A 23799-nucleotide genomic window follows, 5' to 3' on the forward strand; every position below is an offset into this window, starting at 1 on the left:
ACTTTTATTTTATTATGTTTGTTTAATTTACAGTATTTACTGCTTTGTTTTTTTTTATGTGTTAATCATTTTTAAATAATATTATATGATACAAGTTTTCTGTTAGTTTTTATTAGTGTTTATTATTATTAATCATTTTTAAAACAATAATAATAATAATAATAATAATAAATTAATTTACGACGTCAGCTCTAAAAGACGTCATAAATGCTAATTGATGTGTGTACAAAAAAAATGTGTGGAGAATAAACCAACATCAATCAGATGCTACATGCACGATTAACAATTAGCAATGACATGTCAGATGTCCTAAAACCGCAGAGAGGCGTGGGCTGACAAAGTCATTGGATTCTCAAGGACACTGCGGCGAAAGAGAGAGTGTGTGTGTGTGTGCGTTTGATCGAGAGAGAGACGACGAGCGAGCAGGAATATGAGAGGTAGCCTGGGAATACACTCACTTGGATTGGCCGTACCGTGAGCATGTGTGTCAATGTGTGGTTCTGAGAGCGGGGGCTTGGCATCCGAGCCGCAAAGCATCCTGGGGGGAGTAGAGTGATGACGGCAGGGTTCGGGACTACGGCTAATGAATCGAGGGTTACAAGAGAGAAGAGCAAAGTGGACTCAAGCGGACACAAGTTGTTAGTCTTTGCAACTTGCTCACCCAAGTAGTTCAAGCCAGCGGAAACGATTAGCAACCGTTTGGACAGGAAGTCAGAGCATGTTGTTCTGTCGGAACAGCGATACACTCCATTACCTGAACCAAGTCCGAAAGGAGCAATAGAGCTGCCCTAAGCATCCACTCCACTGCACAAAGAGCCACAGAGAGCAGACTTAAAAGACAACGTGTGATTGAATACAATTTTCATGGGTACATTTCTGCCCATGCCAAGACCAGATCAATGCCAGCCACAACCATTACTTGCTTATTTTTTTTGCCCCAGACACATTCACTTCACAATTACAACCATGATAAATTGGCCTTTCCTCCTGTGTCAGTGGATGCTTGAGAATGAGCCATCATGCCTGTGTGGACATAAAGGTGTGTGATTACTTTGCCAGTAGTCTATGTTTGGTCTCTAGTAGAGGTTTCAGTTGTACATCATAAGTGGTGTTGAGGACTCCACATCCGTAACCCATCAGAAAGGAATAATCTGAGATTGTTCCGTAATTGTTCTGGAAATTAAACCATCCGCTAGGGCTGCAAGATTTGGAGATGGGGAACAAATTGCCATTTTTTTTCTAATAAGAAATGCGATGGCAATTTAAAAACCAGGTTTGCTGTGCTTGTTTGTAGGGCTTCACATTCACAATATATAATAACAATAACATTAATATAATATAAATAAATATTATATTATATTAGGCTATATTATGAAGAATAATATTAAATAAAACTAATATAATATATACTTTTTACTATTGTAATATTTCACTGTAAAATAAATTGCATTTAAGAAAAATAATAATACTTTTATTTTACCTTACAACTGTAAAACTACATTACTAATGTTTATGGCTGTCTTCATTTCTTCAAGTAATTTTTCTTAATTTTCAAATGTTAAACAATCAAACTTTTTTGGGGAAAATCCACAGCTGCTCTTTTATTGATAAACGATTCTTAAATCCAAATATGGAAAGACGGAAAGATGGCGCATGTTACGTTCATGTACGTTGTACGTTAAAGTGATCCCAACGAGATTTAAAAAACAGGTTTGCTGTGCTTGTTTGTAGATCTTCACAATATATAACAACAAAAATAATAATAATAATATAATATAAATATAAAATAAAAATTATATTATATTTCACTCGGCGAGAAATCTCGTCACATTTTAGTCTCGCGAGATCTCGTGCCACACCCCTATTGATAGGCGCTTCTTAATCCAAGTATGGAAGACGGAAAGATGGCGCATGTTGCGTTCACACATGTACGATAAAGTGACCCCAACTCTTCAGATTAGAGAGATTGTGTGAAGTAGCATTTACTGTGAACCGAGCCACTCTGAGACACTGAAAACACAGGTGGATAATAAGCTGCTCCTGTGTAAATGAACACAGTGCCACGCTTTACTCTGAAACATGCAGCGCATATATTTAATCAACTAAATCATAGCCTTTGCGAATTGATAATCACACTAAGTCAATTCGCAATTACGGTTATACTATGATTAATCATGCAGCCGTACCTTCAAGATATCTGTTGTCTGACCAGCACACCGACACTCAATTCATGCAATAATGAAGACTGTATCATCATTTTACTCATGTTGTTCCAAACCTTTAAAACTTTCTTTTTCTAAGAAACATAAAAGATCTTTTGATGTTTCTTCTGTATTTGTCCTTACAATAAACGTCAACAGGATAGGCGAAGGTTCAGAGAGACTCTCAGGAGTAAACACGTTACGTTCAACTAAACATCTTCATGATACAAAGTTGTGCATAAAAAAACAAGCCTGTCAACCTACAATCCTCCTCAATGTCCAATGAGAAACATCCAATTGGCCATAAGGATTGTGAAGGGTTTAAAACACGGCATATCTGAACACAATTATGTTTCATCGACAAAAACCAGAGGCGGTGAGGGGGAAAACATTCTAACAAACTAAGTCTTCAACACTTGAACCGCATCCAGACCACCCTGTACTAATTATTCCCAAAATAAGCAGTGGGGGGGGGGAAGCGTTCCACACCCATAAAGCACATACTCAAAATAAACTCCAGCAAACAGATCCAAGAATGGTCCGGTGGTCTCAGGAACTTCTGATTTATGTGCCTAACCCCAGCCTGACCCGCTCAGGACGGCCGTGTTTGAGAGGTCGAGAGAGAGGTCACGTACCGTCAGCGCTCTCTTCCTGGCCCTCTCCAGCACCTGCTCACGGAGGACAGACGCTGTCGTTTCTGGACCTGTCGAAAGAGAGGATCATTATAAAACAATGACAACTGGGCTGGAGAAACACAAAAGTGCTGCATTCAATGACTGCCACTGTACTTCACTGTCACGTTAACAAGTTTTAATGGGGCCATATCATGCTAAAGAGGATTTGTATTGCTCTTATGATAGAAAACATATTGTCAACAACGATCAGAACATAACTGTTTCTCCGCCGTCCTCCCAGCTCGTTTATCATAATAGAGGTCATTTACATAAAGGCGCAGTAACAAAAACTGTTCGGAGAGAGGTGGAAAATGGTTGGTTAATTCCCAATGCTATTTTAGTATCATTGAGATACTGTACTGTAGTTTTTATACATTTTTATTTCAGTTTTAGTTTTTTAGTACATCAAGTTAAACTAAATGAAAATGAGAAATTTTGCCTTGGCAATAGCTGAAAAAATAAGTAATTTTTGTTCATTTGAGTTATTTTACTGTTTCAGTTTTAGTTTCAAATATAATAATAACCCTATAATAATAAACCCCACGTCAAATAAAGCAAACAGATAAGAGGTATTTCTGTAATATTATAACTCATTTGAAATGTTTAGTCACAATTAGTAGAAAGTTGGTTTTACCTTAAGCAAAACAAATAGGCCTACCTAATATATGAATAAAAATGCAGAACACACACACACACATAATAATTTTTTTGTTGTAAAATTTAGCACAAAAAAAACCTTCAAATAAATGCTGTTCTTTTGAACTTTCTATTCATCAAAGAATCCTGAGGAAAAAAATGCATCACAGTTTCCACAAAAATATGAAGCAGCACAACTGTTTTTAACATTGATAATAATAATATTAATAAATGTTTCTTGAGCATCAAATCATCATATTAGAATGATTTATGCAGTTATGATGCTGAAAGTTCAGCTTTGATCATAGGAATAAATTACAGTTTAAAATGTATTAAAGTAGAAAACAGATATATTAAATTGTAATAATATTTAACATTATTAGTGTTTTTAATTTATTTTTAATCAAATTAAATGTAACCTTGGTGAGCAGAAGAGACTTACGATTTTTTTTAACCGTATCAACCCCAAACCTTTGAACGGTAAAGGCTGTATTTATTTATTGAACACTAATAGATGTTTCCTTCGCTGCATTAGCGAAGCCATAGGCCACGCCACAAGCCATTTTCTAACAAATCCAGCGGTGGCTCTCGACTTGTGGTGTGAGATCAGTGTGTTTGAATGCACAAATGTGGGCTGCTTTTAAGCATCACCTCAGCACTCTCTGAATCACTGCTGATCCGGCCCTGTTCTACATCTATCATTCCCTCAATGGGCTCCAGCAGGAGAACAACAACATAGCGCTGGCTTTAATCGCACAGAGCCTGTGGATGTTGTCCGCCACGCCAGATCCAGATGGCAGAGAGTGAGTAATACAGATAACAGGAGCAGTTCAGCATCACACAGCAGCTCTGCACTAGTCTAGCATATGATCCCTGAACGCCATCGCTGCGGGGGGCGGGGGGCGAGCCGGTGCGCAGTGGAAATGGCACAACCTCCCAGCTCTGTAAACAATAACTGCTAGTGGTGGGAAGAAAAAAAAAAAATCGATTCTTAGAAGCATCGTGATGCGGACGATTCTGAATCGATACACAAATGTCAAAAAACTATTTCTTAAATGTTTTTTTCTTTCTAACAACGTTATATTGACGGAGCGCTTAAAGGGATACTCATTAGGCTCATTTTAGGCGCTGCGTCATATCATTACGCCTGCTGGACTCATGGTACGGCAGCAAAGTTTCTTGATTATTACACAGGAATGAGAGTATAGTTCCTAGCCATATCAGCCAAATCGCAACTTTTCATTTTCCGTCAGTCTTAGTACACGATGTAACTACAGAAGAGTCAAGTTTTAAATAGGAAAAATATCAAAACTCTTTGGTCATTTTTTTGAGAGAGACGCTAATGGTCCGGTCCGATTCAATGATCTATGCTAAGCTATGCTAAAAGTGGTACCGCCAGACCCAGAGATCGGCTGAATAGATTCGAAAACGGTAAAACTCAACTGTTTAACTCTGGGGGAGTTGTAAAATGAGCCTATTTCCCAAAAAAGTGGAGTATCCCTTTAAGTGCAGCACCCGGACAGTCTGTGGTGTGCGCATTAACAGGTCTTGTTTAGTATTCACATTAATATATTAAAAGTACCAAGTAGTCACAAAAAAAACAAAACAAAAAATGCATTGATAATCATTTTAGCATCGCAGCCCTCTGAATCGTTATCGAATCGAATCGCGAGGTGCCTATTCCAACCCCTAATAATAACTGCTGCCATGATCATCAAATCACCATTCACTGTTGGCAAACCATTTGACCAATAAGAAATAGACCGTTGCCCCATGATCTGCATTTGGAGCTGGAAGTAACACACCTCAACAAGCAATGATGTTTTAATTCAATCATGTGAGGCAGTGAATGCTCTAACTGGCCGGAAAGAAAACACAACATACAGTTCGGCCGCTGGCGTTATTATAAAACAGAACTTGCAATGTGAATGCAGCACCTCACTGCTTTTATTAATATTCTCTAAAGTCATCAAATCTCGCAAAGCAGCTGCCTTGCATTTTTTTCATCTTTCATGAACGTCTGTAATTAACACATTGAAGCTAGAGCTGTCATGATCAGTAGGAACAAAACACTACTGGTTTGTAAAGTGAATAATGCATATTTTACAGACATACTAGGCTATTCTCTCTCTCTCAAGATTTTCCCCCAATTCATTCAGTCCTAAAAAGCACTTAAAAATCTTCAGAGTAAAAAGTCATTTTCCAATCATTCTAGAATGAATAATTGTTTCTTATTGTTAAATAGAGCTATTAAGTCATCTGCTGAAAACCTCTATTTTTCACACAGCAAAATATAGGCTACTGCAGAAAAAAATATTGCAATGACAGTTTCTTCCAATATTATGCAGCCCTAGCTTAAACAGTTATCTTTTTAACTGTCTATTTTGTTCATGTCATTGTCTATGCGAGTCTATAGCCTAATACATAACATGTCTTTTAATTTAATATAAATAAAAAGCATGTTTTTCCAGGTGGTCACAGTTTTAAATATATCTAGAAAAGTAATTTTCTAAATATTACAGACATAAGCCCTATTCGCACTGGATTAGTATTATCTGGGGACCTCGTGAGATTTAGAAATTACCCCCCCTACATCTGAGTTTCGTGTGGCGCATTCGCACGGGATAAACGAAGCCTGAGATTTTACTCAAAATTACTGACATATCTCCCGGATATGATGTCAATTGGCTATTGCTTGGAAATGTCTTGTCGTTATTATAGGTCTAGCTGTATGATATAACATAAACAGAAGAATGTTCCTTACCACATGCTGCTACACATGTCATCCATCATCTAATCATTATTTTTGTTTTTGCTCTTCTGATGGTTTTCAGCTTTCTCTTTCTGCAAATTGTATAGTTGTACTTGTATCGTATCATGGTGTATAAAAAAAAAGCGCACAGGAAACAAAAACCTGCCGACCCCGCCAAATCACAGAGATGCCGATTCGCACGGGACTAATATTATCACAGGACCATTTGTGGGGGAATTTTTACTTTACAAATTACAGACATGGCCGATTCGCACGGGATTAAGATCACAGACAATCTCCGCAATTATTACAAATTACTAGAGGTCACCAGGTAATACTTATCCCGTGCGAATAGGGCTTTAGGCAAGTTTTTCTCATTGAAAGCCCTTATCTTAAACTGCACCATGCGACTGGAATTTTAAGTGCACAATTATCACAGTTGTCAAACAGTTGAGAGAAGGCAATTATGTAATAATTTCACCTGGCCCGATTGAAAGCAGCCAGCGATCTGTTCTGAAACCCTGACAATGCTCGAGTCAAGGATCAAGTGAGGAAAGTGAAAATAAAAGCAGTTGTGGGTCATACAAATCTACCATTTATTAGTCTTGGAAGCACAATGGATGAAAACAATCACTGTTAAACACAAGCTCTTTTTCTCCCATTCCAAAATTATAATTCAGTCTCTAGTGGGCACTCAACCGCTGCGTCTGAGCACTCTTGAAACTGACCGAGCGTGTGTTTCATGCTACACCTCCATCGATGGGCATCTTGCCAAGACTAAACTGGTAGTGGTGCGAGGTCTCTCTGCGCTTCAGTATCACTGCAGTGACTGGCGGAGCGGCATGCCTGATTGTTTGATGATAAAGCAGGCACTGGAAATTGTTTTTGCCGGGAGACGGGTGACGATGGGTCATCTCTAATCTTCCCAATTGAAAAATTAATCCGCCAGTAACTGCGTTCATGAGCCACACGGTGTCTTTTTATCCATGAAAAAGGGGGAATCGGAGGAAAGCAAGAAAAATTAGGACGCAAGGTTACGAAAGAAAACAGCAAAGAAGGTAAACACGAAGGAAGGAAGCAAAAGAGGCAAATAAAGATAACAAAATATGGACACAGTGCAATATAACATTAAAGAATAACAACAAGAAAGAGTGATTAATGTAGGAAATACATAAAAGAGAAATGGAAAAAAGGAAGCAAGGAAGCATAGTAACAAGAAAGAAAGAAAGAAAGAATAAGAGGTATGGAAGGAAGGAAGAATAAAAGACAAAAAGAAAGTATGAAGAAAAGGAAAGACGGGAAAAGAGGATAGAAGGACTGGAGGAAGGACGGAAAGAGAAAAAGAAGGAACAAAAACAGGAACAAAGGGTGAATATGAGGAATGGAAGTAAGCAAATGAAAAACAGGAAGGAAAGAACCATAATAGACAGAAAAAGGGGCAAAAAAGTGCAGATGAAACATTTGTGCATTTTACGGCTGTAAATGCTTTTAGTCAGACATCATCATCAATATTACAATGATCTGCAGAAGACCTAATGAGACGCATGAAATACCAAGAAACCTCAATGGTGTTTACGACTGAATATTGTGACGATACATGGAAGCACACTGCAGTTGTTCTGTAAGACTATTGATGTGAAGTCCTAGTGCCACATTGATCAAGCTGCACTAAAATAGAGGCATTAGCAGAAGTGTGATCAATGCACAGAGCTCTAATTCAAACATCAATAATTACACTCTTATGTGAGCTGCTATGATACAAAGTGCTGCACACTCAATTATCCAGCGAAACAAATGTGAAGTCAGAAGTGAATAATGGCTGCCTCATGAACACGGAGGCCATGACAATTAATTTTAATTAGAGATGCACCGATTGATCGGCAGATGACCGGAATTGGCCGATTTTCACGTGATCGGCCATGACCGGCTACCGGCCGGTCAGTCTGACATATGCCGATTTTATGCCGGTCAAATGCACTCGGGCGCCGCATGATTAACCTTTTGAGCGGTACGGTCTCATATATGAGATGTGTATGTCTGTGCCCATGAGAGTACGGTGCGGTGCCACATAGATGTTCAGTGACGTCGCATAACTGCCAGATTCAAACTGTGCTTTCGCGCGTTGGCTGCCTGGCGCTGAGCCAGAGTCGGACGCGTTCAGCGCTGTTATGGCACAACTAAGCAGTGTTTTCAACCTCATAATGTTTATTTTAGGTTTCAGATATTTAAATACACATAAGCACGATTAAAACAATACATTTGGAGTTTGTAAAACACACACTGATGTCTGTGGAAGCAGCAATAACAATCTATTCAAATATAATTTGCCGACATGTGTGTTATTCATATCAGACAAACATAGGGGAAGTAACTATAAAGTTTACTCTATTCTTCTCAGTTCACCGGCCACTTTCTTGCATTTATTTCGGAGAAACTGATGAATTCACGTGCTGTAAATCCGACTGACAGGTGTGTCCTGCCCATCTCATTATAGATCAAGATTAAAGGTTTTTAAACGACCACTCACTTACACGTATTTGAGAATCGGAATATCAGATAGGCTAGTTGATGACATGGTAAGCAAGTTTGTGAATATTTTGAATAAAAAAGGAAAAGTGAAATAAAAGCGACACATCTGTCATACAGTTTTATTGTGGCTGCGGTGTATCGCGTGACGCGTCGCCATGGAAACATTAAAGGGAACGTTCGCGAAAAAAACTCACTCTGGGGGTGGGGGTGTCAGTTAGAATATTTTAAACTTACGCGTGAAAGGGTTAAAGAAAAGATGGAAAATAAATATTTGTGTGTGCTGTAAAGTGGTTAGAAAAAAATTAAATCGGAATCGGCTAAAATCGGTATCGGCAGGTCAAACTCAGTGAAAAATCGGAAATCGGAATCGGCCTAGAAAATTGTAATCGGTGCATCTCTAATTTTAATTGCTTTCTGTCAAGTTTACAAACTAATAAAGCTTCAAAAACACAAACACACCAAAATATTAAAAAAGAAAAACAACTTTTTGCACATACAATGTTTTTCCCTTGATCAATCGCCACAGCCAATCATGCTGCATGCTTATCGGCTCACTGGCGTTGACGAGATTAACCCCTTAGATATAAAAATTTGGTGCCGAACGACAAGACATTTTTTGATACTCGATGGCATCGAGGCAATTTAATCAGTGCCTAAAAAGTTTCGAACACGACACCGAGCCATAAGCAGAACAACAGACAATGAAATCCTATAATGTTTCCAAATAAAGTTGATAATGAATAAGCTCTGAAGGTATGAGAGCAATCCCAAGAACTCCGGCATGTCTACACAAAACGAGTCTAAATATTTGTCACAATGAGGAGTGTTATTCCTGCGTCTAAATCGGTCGAACTCCACATACGTGCGATGAGCTAAGCGGGATCGTCAGTTAAGCGGAGCGTGTGGTGATGATGAAAAGTGAAATTCAATTAGCGCTCTCAGACAACGTCTCCCACACAGCGCTCCACTTTGAATGCTGGAGAAAAGGTCGCTTTCCAGATGAGAATAGCTCTACTGTGGGATACATGTCAAGCAGACGGTGTCTGTGCTATAAATTTTAATTGATAAAGGCCGATGTAATCTACAGACGCCTACTTAAGCTAGGACACTAGATATCATATAAACGGCATCTTTGCCTTTGAGCTATAAAGCCCCGACTCACTACAAGGCACGCATACTAGAGTCCCCTGATTGGTTTATTGCTCATGACAGCTTTTTCAGGACAAACTTGTTTCTTGTCAGATAACGTTCTTCCTGTAAAAGGCTAACGCCCTCCTGAACATGTTGTGGCAGACCTTTGTAAAAACAACAAAAACTTTCAGCATTCCAAAGAATGGAGTTTCTACGATCTGAATGCCAATCGACAAACCAGTCTGACTGCAAGTCACTTAACAGAGCATCGGGGAGAATCTGCTGGCCAAACCCTAATTTACTCTTGTCAGCAGCTGTAAAGGTCAGGGATGCCATTATTATGAAGTACCAGAGCCCTTTAGCTTCCAGGAAATGCTGTTCCATTAGCATTATTTAACATGCTTTACAGAGGAATTTAAAAGAATTTGCCACAAAATGTCGCAATAAAATAATTCAGCAGCAAATGAATTAACATCTAAATTATTTCCTACAAAAAGGCTGTAAGCACTAAGCAGTTTTTAGTTGATTGTTCTTATTGCTTAAACTCTAGTAGGTGGTTAAAGCAAAAGGCCAGATTATCCGTTCGTCTCCCACAACACATCAGGAGAAGTGCTCTGCTAAAACATATCTATAGTGTGTGTGTACAGTATACACATGTATACGACTACATACACACTATATATGTTTTAGCAGAGCACTTCTCCTGATGTGTTGTGGGAGAAGAACGAATAATCTGGCCTTTTGCTTTTTAAGTATAGTATAAGTTAAGGTTTTTTGCTATAGTATATAGGTTGGGACGCTTGCACAAATGGTTTCATGAGTCAACTTGCTTGGTTCTCAAGGAAAATAAATGCACATACAGATACAGATTAGTGATAATCTGCCTAAAGAAAAAAGTTCTTTAGTCAAGAGCAGTGAGTGTTTTTCTCTGTTCCCTTTGTTCTTTGATTAACTTTAGCGACAGATATAATTAGTGGCTACTGTGTACTGTCCCTTTAAGACCAGCCGCTGCTGACAGAGACGCGGATCTCACACGCCTCATTCTCTCACGAGTCACAACTCTTCACGTTCATCATAAGACTACTCTTATGTTATGAAGATACTCGACAAAAAGACATTTTGGCATAATTGTGTGCGTTATTGTTCGTCCAAGCTCGAAAGAGAGCTGTATTCTGGCATGCTGTTTTGTGCGCACGCACGATATTAGCGCGAGTCTTTCTGTGTGTCACAGTCAGGACATTCACAGGCAGCGCGTTCATTTTGGCATACATGTGTGTTGTTCGTTCCACCGCGAAAGAGAACTTGATACTGGCGCGCTGTCTGTACGATACTGGCGCGCGTCTATCTGTGGGGGTCGTGTGTGTGTGTGTGTGTCAAGAGGACATTCACTGACAGCGCGTTCTTTTTTGTCTTATCGCGCATGAATGGTTTAAAAGCATTTGCATGAATAAGAGCGGGATCATGTAACACTATAGCCAAAGGATGCCAAAAATTAGCAGATGCTGCGTTAACAGCGCTAATTGGTTTATTTAATATAAAAAATCGCAGCATTTTGCATCATATAATTGCGTAGGCTTGACATCGCGATTGCAATACGATTAATCGTGCAGCACTTATATATATATATAGGCATTAGCATAAAATATGGATTCAAAAACAAAGACTAAACCTGACTGCCAACAAAGATTGGACACACTACAACAGTCTTGCAAAGAAAACAAGCTCATTTTTGGCCAATATATATTTCTCCCTTTCAGAATTTGAATGCGTTTATGAATTTGACTGAACAGATCCCTTTCTGTGTTAATTCAAATGACTGTGAAAATCCATAAAGACTTTAGCACGTCAGTGTGAACAGAGTGACTGACTGCAGAGAGCCCTAATTAACAGTGCCAGCCTTAGACGTCCAGATGTTCTCCTCAGAGAGCTGATGACTGCATCTGAACACACAGAGACGGATCAGCACAAGGATCAAGAGTGAGAATAAAGATGAAAAAACTGAAAACAAGCCTAAAAATACTCCAAGGCAACGCATCGACAAAATCGCTTCTGGCTTTGGAAGCTCACTTTTGTGTTAGTGTTCCTCAACGTGTCAGACAACCATTTGTAATGCAAACGTGTTGCATTCTCATAATGGTGCGTCACAATTTCGGCTCATGCTTAAATGAACAGACGAGTTCAGTGAATTGAAGTGAACTACATTTTTATTACTATAATTTATTACTAAAATCAAAACGACGTTGGGGGGGGCGATGCCGCCGTGGGCAAGTGATGTAACTGGTGTGTGGCTGAACTCCATGTCACACCGGAAACACAGACTATATCAGCAAGCCTAGTGCATCACAACATTCTCAGTTTTGCCACAAGGGGTGCTATAGTACATTAGCATAAACCGTCGTCTATGGTCAGTTTTCTTTCCTGTCACTTAAGGCCTGTTCACACCAAGAATGATAACTATAACAATAACTACATTAGCGTCCACACCAGTGGATGATATATTTTTATTTTTTTATCTTCCGCTTTAAATGCTCAATATCTTAAAGCAGGATGGATTCTGATTGACTTTGATTATAGTTGTGGTGACTCTGCTATTCTTTTACATTTAGAATGATTTTTAGTTATAGTGAATGGGCCTGCAATGACAGAAATTAGCAAGTTAGTGAAGGTTGATATACTTCAGCTAGCTATGTGACTCTACCACCCCCTTGAATGCGGACAACAACAAAAAAAAACTGAACCAAAAAATAAAACTCCCCTTTTATATAATGTTTTATAAACCACATTTCCTGTGCTAAATATAACAGAGTCTCAGCCGTTCAAGCAAGGACTGAGACGGGCGTAGTCACACATGCACCTGCACGCTCATTCTGGTTCGCCTACGAAAGGTCGGAGTCGTGCCGCTGGCCTCTGCTGTGGAAACCTCGATAACTCGCGAATGATGAAATCATTCTCCTCTGCCATTCAACAAATACAGCTTCTCACCAGGTTCCAGACGCCTTCCATGAGACCAGACGCGTCCTGCAGAGATCTCGCACAAGAGCCGTCCAGCCCGGCTTGAGCAATAAGGCAGTCCTCTAACTGCCAAAGCAGGATTGTTAGCCCAGACTCCCGCAGACAAAGCTATTGTAGCGAAGAGCCAGATCTCTTCCTGCCCGAGAGGAAAATAATCCTCAACAGTATGTTTTAGCAGACAGATCAGGACTTTTGACCCTAACTCAGCCACAACACTGTTCGAGAAGTATAGTAATGCTGGTTCCTGAAGCTAGCAATTTGGTGAAGTGCGCCAAAAGGGTCGAAGTGTTTAACCGTAGCTGCTCTGAAGACAGTTTTCACATGAAAACAGCCCAGAGATTATCCGGCTCAGGCGTCTCAAATAGAACCTCTTATCTTGCCAAACGATGTAAGTGCCTTTGACTTTTAGTAAAGGCGGGCATGCATTCATTCATGATTTTTCACTAGGAAAATAGGAGGGATGACCAATGGGATCAAAATGATTTATTACAGATGTATAATTTTCATGGTAATTAAATACCACAGTGTATTTAAGTGGTATATTATATCCTAGAAAAACAACCAAACATTTTATACATTACATTAAAATGTCTATTTATTTTAAATATGAAAATAGACTTGACAATAATGAAAAGATAAGACTTTACACTAAGGTCACATTTTGTTAACATTACTTAACTATAAGTTAACAAATAACCAACTGCTCAGTGACAGTAGCTGAATGAACTTCCTCATCTGTAGGACAACACAAAGCTGAACTTCATGTCCACTTCTCGTTAGTGTGAGAGTGCGAACAAGCTACTCAAGTCAGGCCTGAACAGGAACAGTGCAGCTGAAATCGATAGACAGACACCCAGTCTGAACGGGTCAAGCTTTCCCCTCACAAAGAGTTCTCTGTCCACACGGCCCCCTGCTCAATACAGAGCTCATTCCAGCTTCAACCATCCATAAAACAAGCCAACACTCAACGTCCGGGTCTCATTTGCCCAAGAGCCAAAATATTTACCTTCGCATGTTCTCTCATCCTGCATTGAGCGCCAAAGAAATCATACACGGGTTTAACACACACATCCAAGTCAGGCAAATAAAAGGGGCAAAGATTATGGGTATTATGTGAGGGCTTTGACTCGATTATTGAAATAAAGACAAATTACTAAATTAAAATGTGATGTAATAACGCCACTAGGCAGGGTTTCTGCCATACAGATTACAGCAGTTAATCTAGTCATGAAAGACACAGCTGTGATGTTGAAGAGTTATTCACCTGGTGATTAGATTTATAATAGATGTCCACTGCTCAAAGAATGCAAGAGTTAGGAACAAAACAGAAGAGAAAGGGAGGAGAAAAGCCCCTCTTCTGTTCATCACTCTTTACACAATCTGGGCCAAGCCCAATCATTTTACTCCTGCAGTTACCATGGAGACTGGCTCCCTCCCACTCCTAGGTGTTAAAGGAGTCATAATGTAGAAATTTCACTTTTCCATGAGAATCAATGTATGTTATGATTGCATAATGATTATACACTGGCCGGGAAGCCGATATTTAAAAGTGAAGCGTTTGTTTACCTCGGGGTTTGTAAAATAGGCCACGTGCACGCGCACGAAAAAACGAGATTTTGATTTCTTCCCCTTCTTGACGTCAAGACGGGGGAGGATATACCAAATATGGACACCGCAAACCTATGCCGCGGGAAGCCCGCCCCTCTCCCCCTCTCCCCCTCAGATTCAGTTTAGTCAGGTTTAGTTGACTCGAGAAAGATGGAGAAATCGAGTGCACACCTGAGATGCTCTGTGGGTGACTGCCACAAACAACATGCAAATGTGTTTTATCTACCAAAAACGGACGAAACTATCAGGGAACAGTGGATGAAATTCATTTTTAATGACGCTGTCCCAACAACTCTTTCAAGTGGCGTATCGTTAGGTGTGTGTGCTAAACATTTTACACCGGAATCTTTTACAAATTTGGGGCAGTATCAGGCGAACTTGGCCTCGAAGCTCCGTTTGGGAAAAGGTGCCATCCCAACCATCAGGGACTTGCCAGAAATTGAAAAGGTAAGACTGTGTTTTTATTGCTCTACTGGTTAACAATTTACCTTCGAGGTAAACACGGGGAATGGACTCTACGAATGCTAGCCACATCCAGTGTTGTGCCTGAACGCGTTCATTGAACGATAGTTCATGAACTCGTTCATATTTTGGGCGAACGTGAACTGAACGTACCGCATTACTGCCTGATGAACGTTACTGTAAACTCGTTCATTCTGGTGTCTGTGAACGCCACGCTCTCTCAGTTTAACTTCGTTCAGTATGATGCCAGATTTCTATAAAGCCTTCCAGGCGAAAACCCACCTAAAACCCACCGTAAACCGCCCTTAATATGTAGCGGAAAAAACACCCAATCTGGCAACACCAGCCACCCGTGTTCGACCTCTTCGATCTCGTTCATCAAAATGAACAAATCTTTTTTCGAGTCATTTCGTTCATTTAAGGGGCTTTAAATGTTACTATTAACTGGCAAATTCCCCGAACACATCCACCTACGCAATCTTGATCATATTCTGAATTAAGAAATCATTATAATGCAGTCAAAAATCGTTTACAGGGAACATAAATAATTACTTAACCTCGAGTCTTTCATGAACGACTCATCACTTACGTTACAAATCAAAACAAAAAGCAGCAAGGAGGCGTCGTATGATCATTTAAACGAGTTTTATGATAAGGTCGGTGAAGATGGGAAAAAATCTGACGCATATGAAGGTTAAAACTGATAAAATAATTGTCTGTGGGGGCTGTGGTAATCATTTTGAAAAATAATATCTCGCAACAACATGGAAAAAAAGAACTATGAACTAGTTGATTTTTGGAACTGTGAACTTAGTTCAAAATTTTGAGTATATGAACTATGAACTGAACTAGTTCATTTTAAAATTTGTGAACTGAACTTTGAACTAGTTCATGTAGAAAGTGAACTTTCCCAACACTGGCCACATCTTTCGACTTTGTTTTACACTAGCAGCTACAGTAGTGACGGTACAGGAGTCCATGCTCAGTGGCTAAAACTGTTTAAATGCAAGTATGAAAACAATATACCACTAAACATTATTAGCCAAACTCATGCAAAACATGCAGTTTGAAAATAGCTTTCAGTTAGCTGCGGTGTCAACCCCCCTCCTTCCTGCAACCAATCAACGCGCCCCTCATTTGCATTATTATAATGACCGTCCACGACAGCCAAAACATCGCATCAGATCTCGCGAGACAATAATGCCTTTAGAAATAAGGGTCTGAGGGGCTCTGTGTTGATTTTTTTTCCACTTTTCTTTTTTAGAAGTGCCTAAAATACTATAATAGAGCATTTGGGTATCCAAGGTAACACAACATTATGACTCCTTTAAGAGACATTGCGATCGGAGGCCAAGCCTGACGCGCAGTGCAGTTTGTGTTGTCACCTCACTTGTTTTTAACTGCAAACTCGCTAATAAGCATAGGTTGAGTCGGTCAATGGCACCTTATTCTTTCAAAAGATCCACGAGAAGCTGAGCTCATCTCGAGGTGTACGGAGGGTGACAGATAGTGGTAATGGACACCGTGAAATCTATTTCGTGGGTCCTGGACTTAAGAGACACACTGGACCACTGTACAAACGCTTGTAACTTTGAAAGCTAACATTTTAAAATGTAAAATAGTTGGTCAAAACTACCCAGCTGAAAAACTTGTTACAGTGACAACACAAGTTTCTAACAAAACGTAGTTAATCTTAATTATGGTGACAGTATTAAACATGAACACAGATTTTTTACATAAAATACAAGTAATAATTATAAACACCTTCATTTATTTTTAAAAACCCTGTCAGACATCAGAGTTTAACTATAAACATTTCACAACAAAAAGACTTTAGATCCTGATTTTTTTTTTTTTTTTTATTGTTCAACTGCACAAACGGTTCAACTGAACTGTCACTAAAATTAATCGATTTCTCCATCTCACTAATGAAGGAGTAATGCTATGTTCATACTTGATGGGGAAATTTGATAGAAAAACTACACTATTATGAAAATTGTTGAGCTATAGTCACACAGTAGTTAAGTTAGTAGCAACCCTCTACAACGTGAGTAAATCACTCGCATATGCGACCAAATTTCATGAGAGACGACAAAAAAAAAAAAAAAAGTCTCTAACTAGGCAATGACTAGTAAATTGTACGATTACTGTCGCCTGTAATTGAGTTAGAAGCAAAAAATAAGTTTAGCGCAGATAGAGTTTCATTGCCTGTTGAGCTTTATGCACTGTCGCTTGGCTGAGAGCGCCCTCTGATGCTTTCTCTCTCACACACACACACACTCACCGTGAGAGAAAGAGAGAGCACATGCAGGGCTCGTTGACTGAACCCAATCGGACCAGTGCTGCATTGTCATGAAAGTGTATCATTTTCAAGCCTTTGACAATTTAAACACTGAAGGGCAAGACGACGATTTCTTTTCTCTTGTTTTTTTTTTTTTTGCTTGATCTGACAATTTCACACAAAATGATGTCAAAATGCCCGTCTTGGCGAGAATCCCAATAAACATGTTTGGTTATGTGTTGAGTGATACAGTTGAGAAATAAAACTTGTGTATAGTATCATTATGATCCGTGCATTGTCTTAAAGTGACAGCAGCCTAATATACCTGCTGCTGCCACCAGTGTTTTTAATGTTAACTCAATGCAAAAAACCCTAAAATAAATAAATAAAATTCACTCAATGCTCTTGGCTGAATAACTTTTGTAACTTTAATAAGGATTCATGTATATTTCATTTACAGTGAAGACTATGCAATGTTATTTTACATTTGGTTACTTTATTCAATTTCTACTCTTAGATCTACCGGAAAAACCTGAAATGCACTGTTTATTTCATTTGCATCTTTGTTCTATTGTGTTTGTGCTTTTGCTTGTAGTTTGATTTTTGTTTCATTTTATTAGACGGTTTCCTTTAATAGTGTTTGAAATTTGTATTTAATGTTTAGATTTAATATTATATTTATGCAGAATGTTTTCATTTACACTGTTCTTGTGTTTCATGTAAAAAGTCTGGAGTGAAAAATAAATCTTTTACTAGCCAATGGCGACTCGAGCTACAGTTTGTGCGTTGAGGGTTGAGTAGCATCACTACGTTATGAAATTTGCTTGCCTAAGGTGAGAAAGTGAGAGCAACTGTCTCTCTAACGGATAACATTTGCAAGTTTCTGCGATTCTGGTACTTGACACCGGCATTACCAGCAGAAAGCACGGAGATACCAAAAGCCTCTAATCAGCTTAACATTAAAGGCTTATAATCAGTGAGGTCTCGGTGTCCTAAACCGCCTGCTGAGATGCTCGAGGCCCGTACACGAGGCCACAAAGGCTGCGTGCACCTGGTCATACAATTCTCATTTCTGTGCCGCAGACTAGTTTTGACCAATCGAATTAGGGCGCCAGCACTGCACATTTTGGCAGGGTACTCAAGTTAACACAGTCAGTAATGTCTTAAGTAAATGTAAACAGCTAGGAAAAAAATATAAAAATCGAACGAGTGTCAAAATATCGAATCTGAACGTGGCCTTCCAGGGCGAATGCAGCCCCTGTGACCTCTCTGTGAAAGAGGATGCGAGGAATAACGATCGAGGTTTGCATCAGTTCAGACTTGGATCTCCAGAGACTGCACTATCCTCTACAAATATTGCTGAGAGAGCATCCGCTGACAAAGACAATTTTTGTGCGCATGCGACTGTGTGTGCAAGCTTACGTATGCGTGCGAGCTTACTGTCAGTGCAATTGATCAGTTTCACTGCAATCTTGGATCGTCACGTGGAGCAATGTTTGTCACGTTGCAGGATGGCTGACAAAATAGCAACGTTTTAAAGTAGCATTTGACTCCCATCTTCCTCACAGCTTTTTTTTTTTTTTTTTTTTTTTTAAAGGAAACTAACTACTCCTTCCATTCCCCCTTCACCAGCACCTCATCAAATTTGGTGCAAAATAGACAGTGACAAAGGAAGAAGAAAGAGGCAAAGACATTGTGAGGCCTGCCATTGTTTTATTCTTCTAATATGTAAAAAATAACTCCAACCGAAAGGCAAAGTGGGTCAGAGAATTCCCCAGGTACCGCAGAGAGGCAGCCAGTCGTTTCACAGCAGAAACAGAGCTCAGCCCATCCCAGCTCGAGGCTCTCAGACCTAGACAGCCATATGAGTATATGAAACCATATTACACACCGGTCATTCCTAAAGGCTTTGTTCGAGTGAATATTACTGTTGAAGGGGGCATATATTGGAAAACAGGATCTTCTTTGCACAGTCTACTATGATACTATATATATTCTACGGTTCTCAAAATGCAAAGCTTCCTACCGACTCCATCAAGGTCATTTACAGAAAATAGGGTACAAAAAAAGTAAGGTTACAATTTATTTGAAGGTGACAGTTACATTGTACTTACTCAAATAAGTACTAAGTAATATTAATTAACTACATGTACTTATTATAGTGTTACAGTTTGGTTTAGCGTTAGTTGTAATTATGCATAATTTACTGTTATTATTATAGTAATGTATAACTATGTCACCTAAAAAAATAAAGCGTTACCAAAAGTAAATAGTAAATACCTATGCCACAGTCCATTCTGATGACCAACATGCGAGTTATCTTGGTACATGGAGGTCAGATGATCATTAGAGGTCAGTTACAAACAGAAGACAAAGATAAAGTATAGGAAAACAGCCTGAACCGAAACTAGCTTGGTTAACTTAAAATTAGCTAATTCAACGATTCTTGATTTTTTTGTTGTCCCAACTTAAATAGTGTGAAATCCACTTAAATATGCAAAATTGTGTGAAATCCACTTATATATGCAAAATAGAAATTCTCAAACCATTTGTGATGAGACTACATGAATCATTTTTGTTGGCATTAACCTGGGGCAGGGGATTTCTAGTTCCCAGCATGCTTTAGGACTGGATGGAGAGAGTAAATGTTGAAATTAAGTGATATTTTGTGTGTTTTTCAGAAGGATGGAAAAAAAGGGGTAAACTGAGGGCCGGTTCCACAGACAGGGCTTAGATTAAGCCAGGAAGGATTAGACCTTAGTTCAAATAGGATATTCAAGTAGCTTTTATAAAACTGCCTTAGAAAAACACACATTACTGGTGTGCATATTGAGACAAAAACAATGACACTGACATATTTTAAGATTTGTCAGTGCAAGTTGCTTTCAGTTCAGACAGCTCAAACATGCATAATAGTCTGGGACTAGCTTAAGCCTTGTCTGTGAAAACAGCCATTAGTGTTTAATGTTCTGTTGGGATTTAGAACCGTTTATGTTATATTGTTAATTTGGGGGGTTACCACTGTGCTGAAGAGTGAAGCTTATATCCTCAACCCAAGCACAAAAGGCTATACCGTACGTTGTTGCTTTAATCAATAAGCCATTATTATGCAAATCCCATCTTAATTTTTATTTTATTTTTTTGTTAGTATGGCTCTCGCTAACTAGTAGTGAACAAAGATTTCAGTTCATTGACATTTCATTTTATTGGCTCAATTCAACCCAGTCAAATTGAATGAGTTAAATTTACATGGCAATTTCATATTAAGAAAAGTCATCTCCAATATTTGAACATTTATCTACTACAACTGAATCAAATTTAGCCAAAAACTGTATCATGTACATGTAACCACATATTCAAGATTCAGGGGACTAATTTAAGATTCAACCATTGAAATGTCCATATTGGTCAGCGACTAATCTGAATGTTCAGGGGAGGATGTCTCTGTTAAATCCTCTGCTAACCAAGGCCCAAAAGAATGGCTAACATGTGCATTTACCCTCTTAAATCAATTATAGGTGCAATAACAGAGCTGCTGTTTATATTGGCATTGCTGTTCACGTCCAACATGTTTGTTTATTTCCTGAGAGTGACAGCCAGTTGAAGACTGCTCTGCTCTGTAAATAGACAAGAGACTGGGAGCAGGTCAAAATTAGCAGCAGCTGACAAGCTATCTGTGACGCAATCAGGGTTCGACCTGAAAAAAAACTGAGGGCCGAAGCCAGGTTTACTGCTCTACATACAGTAAGCCACAGATGATTTACCATGCTAGCAAAGATAACCCGGCTACTGCTGCCCACGTTAAGCCTGATCAGTGAATACTAATCAGAAGAGACTTAAAAGTAATCCAGCCAGGATATAACACATCCACCGCACAGATTAAAGGGTGTTCCCGTGGGGTCAGTCAGGGTCAGACCGTCTTATGCATATAGGAGGGTGCAAACATACACAATGGGAAAAAAAATTAAGGACCAATCTAGCAGCACTGCGAAAAATTTGGTTACAAAAAAAAACCTCCAGGAAATAGTGATTCTCTCTGTAAAGATATAATCTAGCTCAGACAACACAGTGTGATACATCATTAGATCCCTGTTGTTAGGGAGCACCCCAGAGTCTTATGGGAAAGAGACATTCTGGTCTCCAGAGAGAGAGGAAGGCATGACTTGCCAATTCAGCCAAGATTTACAGTGCAGCAACTGTGGCATTGAGGAGGCTGAGAAAGAGACACAGCTGTATCAATACATGGGGCTCAGCAAATAGAAGGACTAAGGGTGCCGAGTCCTTTCAACGCTCTAAGGTACGCTCGCACTGACTGCGAGTAAATCGCTGAGGTTACAGAGTCACTAGGTGTGTTCGACTTCACGTGGCGCCGCGCAGACCGACCGACTAGAAGACGAGACACGTCACTGTGACGTACGGCATCAAAGTACAGCGAGAGCGGCTGCACAAGCCCTGATGACAGCGCAGCCGTTTCCCGATTGGCCGGATTCACTGCTGACATCAGTGACGTGTTTAAACAGTGATTTTATAACAGTAAAAACTTTTCATTTAACCATAATGTTATACTGCATCATGTTTATCAAAATAACACTGACAAAGAAATATATAGCTAGAATCAGAGAATTGTGCCAGATGGTCGAAATGTAGCGCTTTCAATTAAAAAGTTGTTTGGAGCTGTTATTTTCAGTGTGCGGAGATCACGCTTCCCTTTTCCATAAAAATATATCCACTTTATTGGTATTTAAATATATAGGCTTATGTAGAACTTTATTCTTGAACAGATGGTGCTGTATTAAGCATGAAAAGTGTTTCTGTTGCTTCATGAAAACGTCTGAAACGCCCGTGTATTTGATAAATATTGCATCTAATCCACTTTGTCTGTGATAAAGTACGCTAACACCTTGCAAGCGTCACTACGGGAAGCAGAAAGTCTCCAACTTGACGGCTTCGTTTTCAATTCCGCCCCCGACAGCAAGCGGCAGCTCTCTCCGATCGGTCAGCGCAGCGCCGCATGAAGTCAAACACACCTTCTGTTCTGTCCTTCATACATGACCTCGGTGTCTAACCTGCAGCGGATCACTGTCTACACTATTTACAGTTGTGCAACTTTATATATCCTCAACTGTTGCCGTCACTGATGTTGGCAAAGAATCGTCAACTGTCGTTGAAAATTGCTTTTTTGCTGTCATCATTTGCAGTCAAGTAAATGTAGATCATCCTACTCAAACTCAGTATCCAAGTGTATCAAAAATGAACGACTTCTGGTCACCTTGGCATTGCATATTTGTGTCAGTGTGAGTGTAACTTCAATTACCATCCCTCAAAGACCCTCAGGCAGCTTTTGACACTCACACTGTCCTCCAGTTTCCTAGTTCACCTCATCCTGAAAACATCCCTCAACTCTCTTAGCTGAAGGCCAGGAGGTATGTGTACACTTACAATACTGTATGAGTGCAAGGAAGCAGAGAGAAATCTCTGGGATTTGTCAAACCCAAGGAATGAAGGAAAGATATGCAGCACAGGGTGTCCCTTGGCACAAAGGAGATTTCCAATTACTCACTGCGCCTGAGAGCTTAGCAGGCGGCCACAGCCATGAAGGGTAAGAAAGACAACTTCAGCATGGAGAATGCTCTTTTTAGAGAAATCAATATTCAAGAGCCAAAAAAAAAAAATAATCCAAAAATCCAACTGAGAAATGGAAGTTAGAAATGATTATCGTAATGAAGAGCAGCAGGTGACAGTGTGTTCGGTGGACACTGGCTGGTGTTAATGAGCACGGTGGAAAGTTCACGCTGGACAGATGTTACGTGAGGTTCTGGACATCATTAAAGATTATTCATTTGGTGCTAATCTCAATCAATTCACCCTTTTGTCTCTTCATCTTTCTTGCACACATCTAAATGCTGTTGCTTCGAGAAAGCAATTACATAATCATCACTTTATGACAAAGCTAAATTGACTTCACTATTTGCTAGAGCTTTCTCGAAAGTCTCACATCTGCAGGTCCAATACCATTCAGCCCATCTTCAAAAAAATTGTTTCATCATTCTCTACTTCTATCCAAAAAACTAAAAGAAAAAATAAATATAAAACAGGTTACACATGTGCTCAAGATATATTTAACTGTGGTGCTCATGTGGGTGATGCAGGTTTGAGTCTGACCTGCAATACGTTCACATTCTCCCACTCTACCAGTCATTTCTTGTCACTCTCCCGAAGCAAAAACTAGGACTGGGTGGTATATCGAGTTTGTACAATATATTGATGTATTTTTATAAACAACATAGGATGAAGCAATACCGTTTATCGATACACAGTTTACGAGCGCATCAGAAAAACAGCAGAGGACACACAGTGAGCTGCTGTAAGGAAATACAATTTTTCCTAAACATGAGACATGATTTATATTAAGGCTTTCAAAATAACTCTTAAGATATAGTTAACGCGTATAGTTTAACGTGGCTTACCCCGTCAGGTGATCTAACAGGTACTTGTGCTTTTTAATGCGTTTGA

At 39.4% G+C, this 23799-nt stretch overlaps 1 protein-coding gene across 6 annotated transcripts in view; it reads right to left on the reverse strand.

Annotated features, from left to right (window-relative positions):
- The window catches only part of strbp (spermatid perinuclear RNA binding protein), a 100473-nt gene that overhangs the window by 61237 nt on the left and 15437 nt on the right, over positions 1–23799 (reverse strand). For all 6 annotated transcript variants that reach the window (XM_084401068.1, XM_084401067.1, XM_084401069.1 and 3 more), the window contains exon 2: positions 2837–2904. The gene's annotated coding sequence lies outside the window, so the exon portion shown is untranslated. The remainder of the gene's footprint in view (positions 1–2836; positions 2905–23799) is intronic.

This window comes from Rutilus rutilus, assembly GCF_951802725.1.
Source record: "Rutilus rutilus genome assembly, chromosome: 25".
NCBI classification, from domain to species: Eukaryota; Metazoa; Chordata; class Actinopteri; order Cypriniformes; family Leuciscidae; genus Rutilus; species Rutilus rutilus.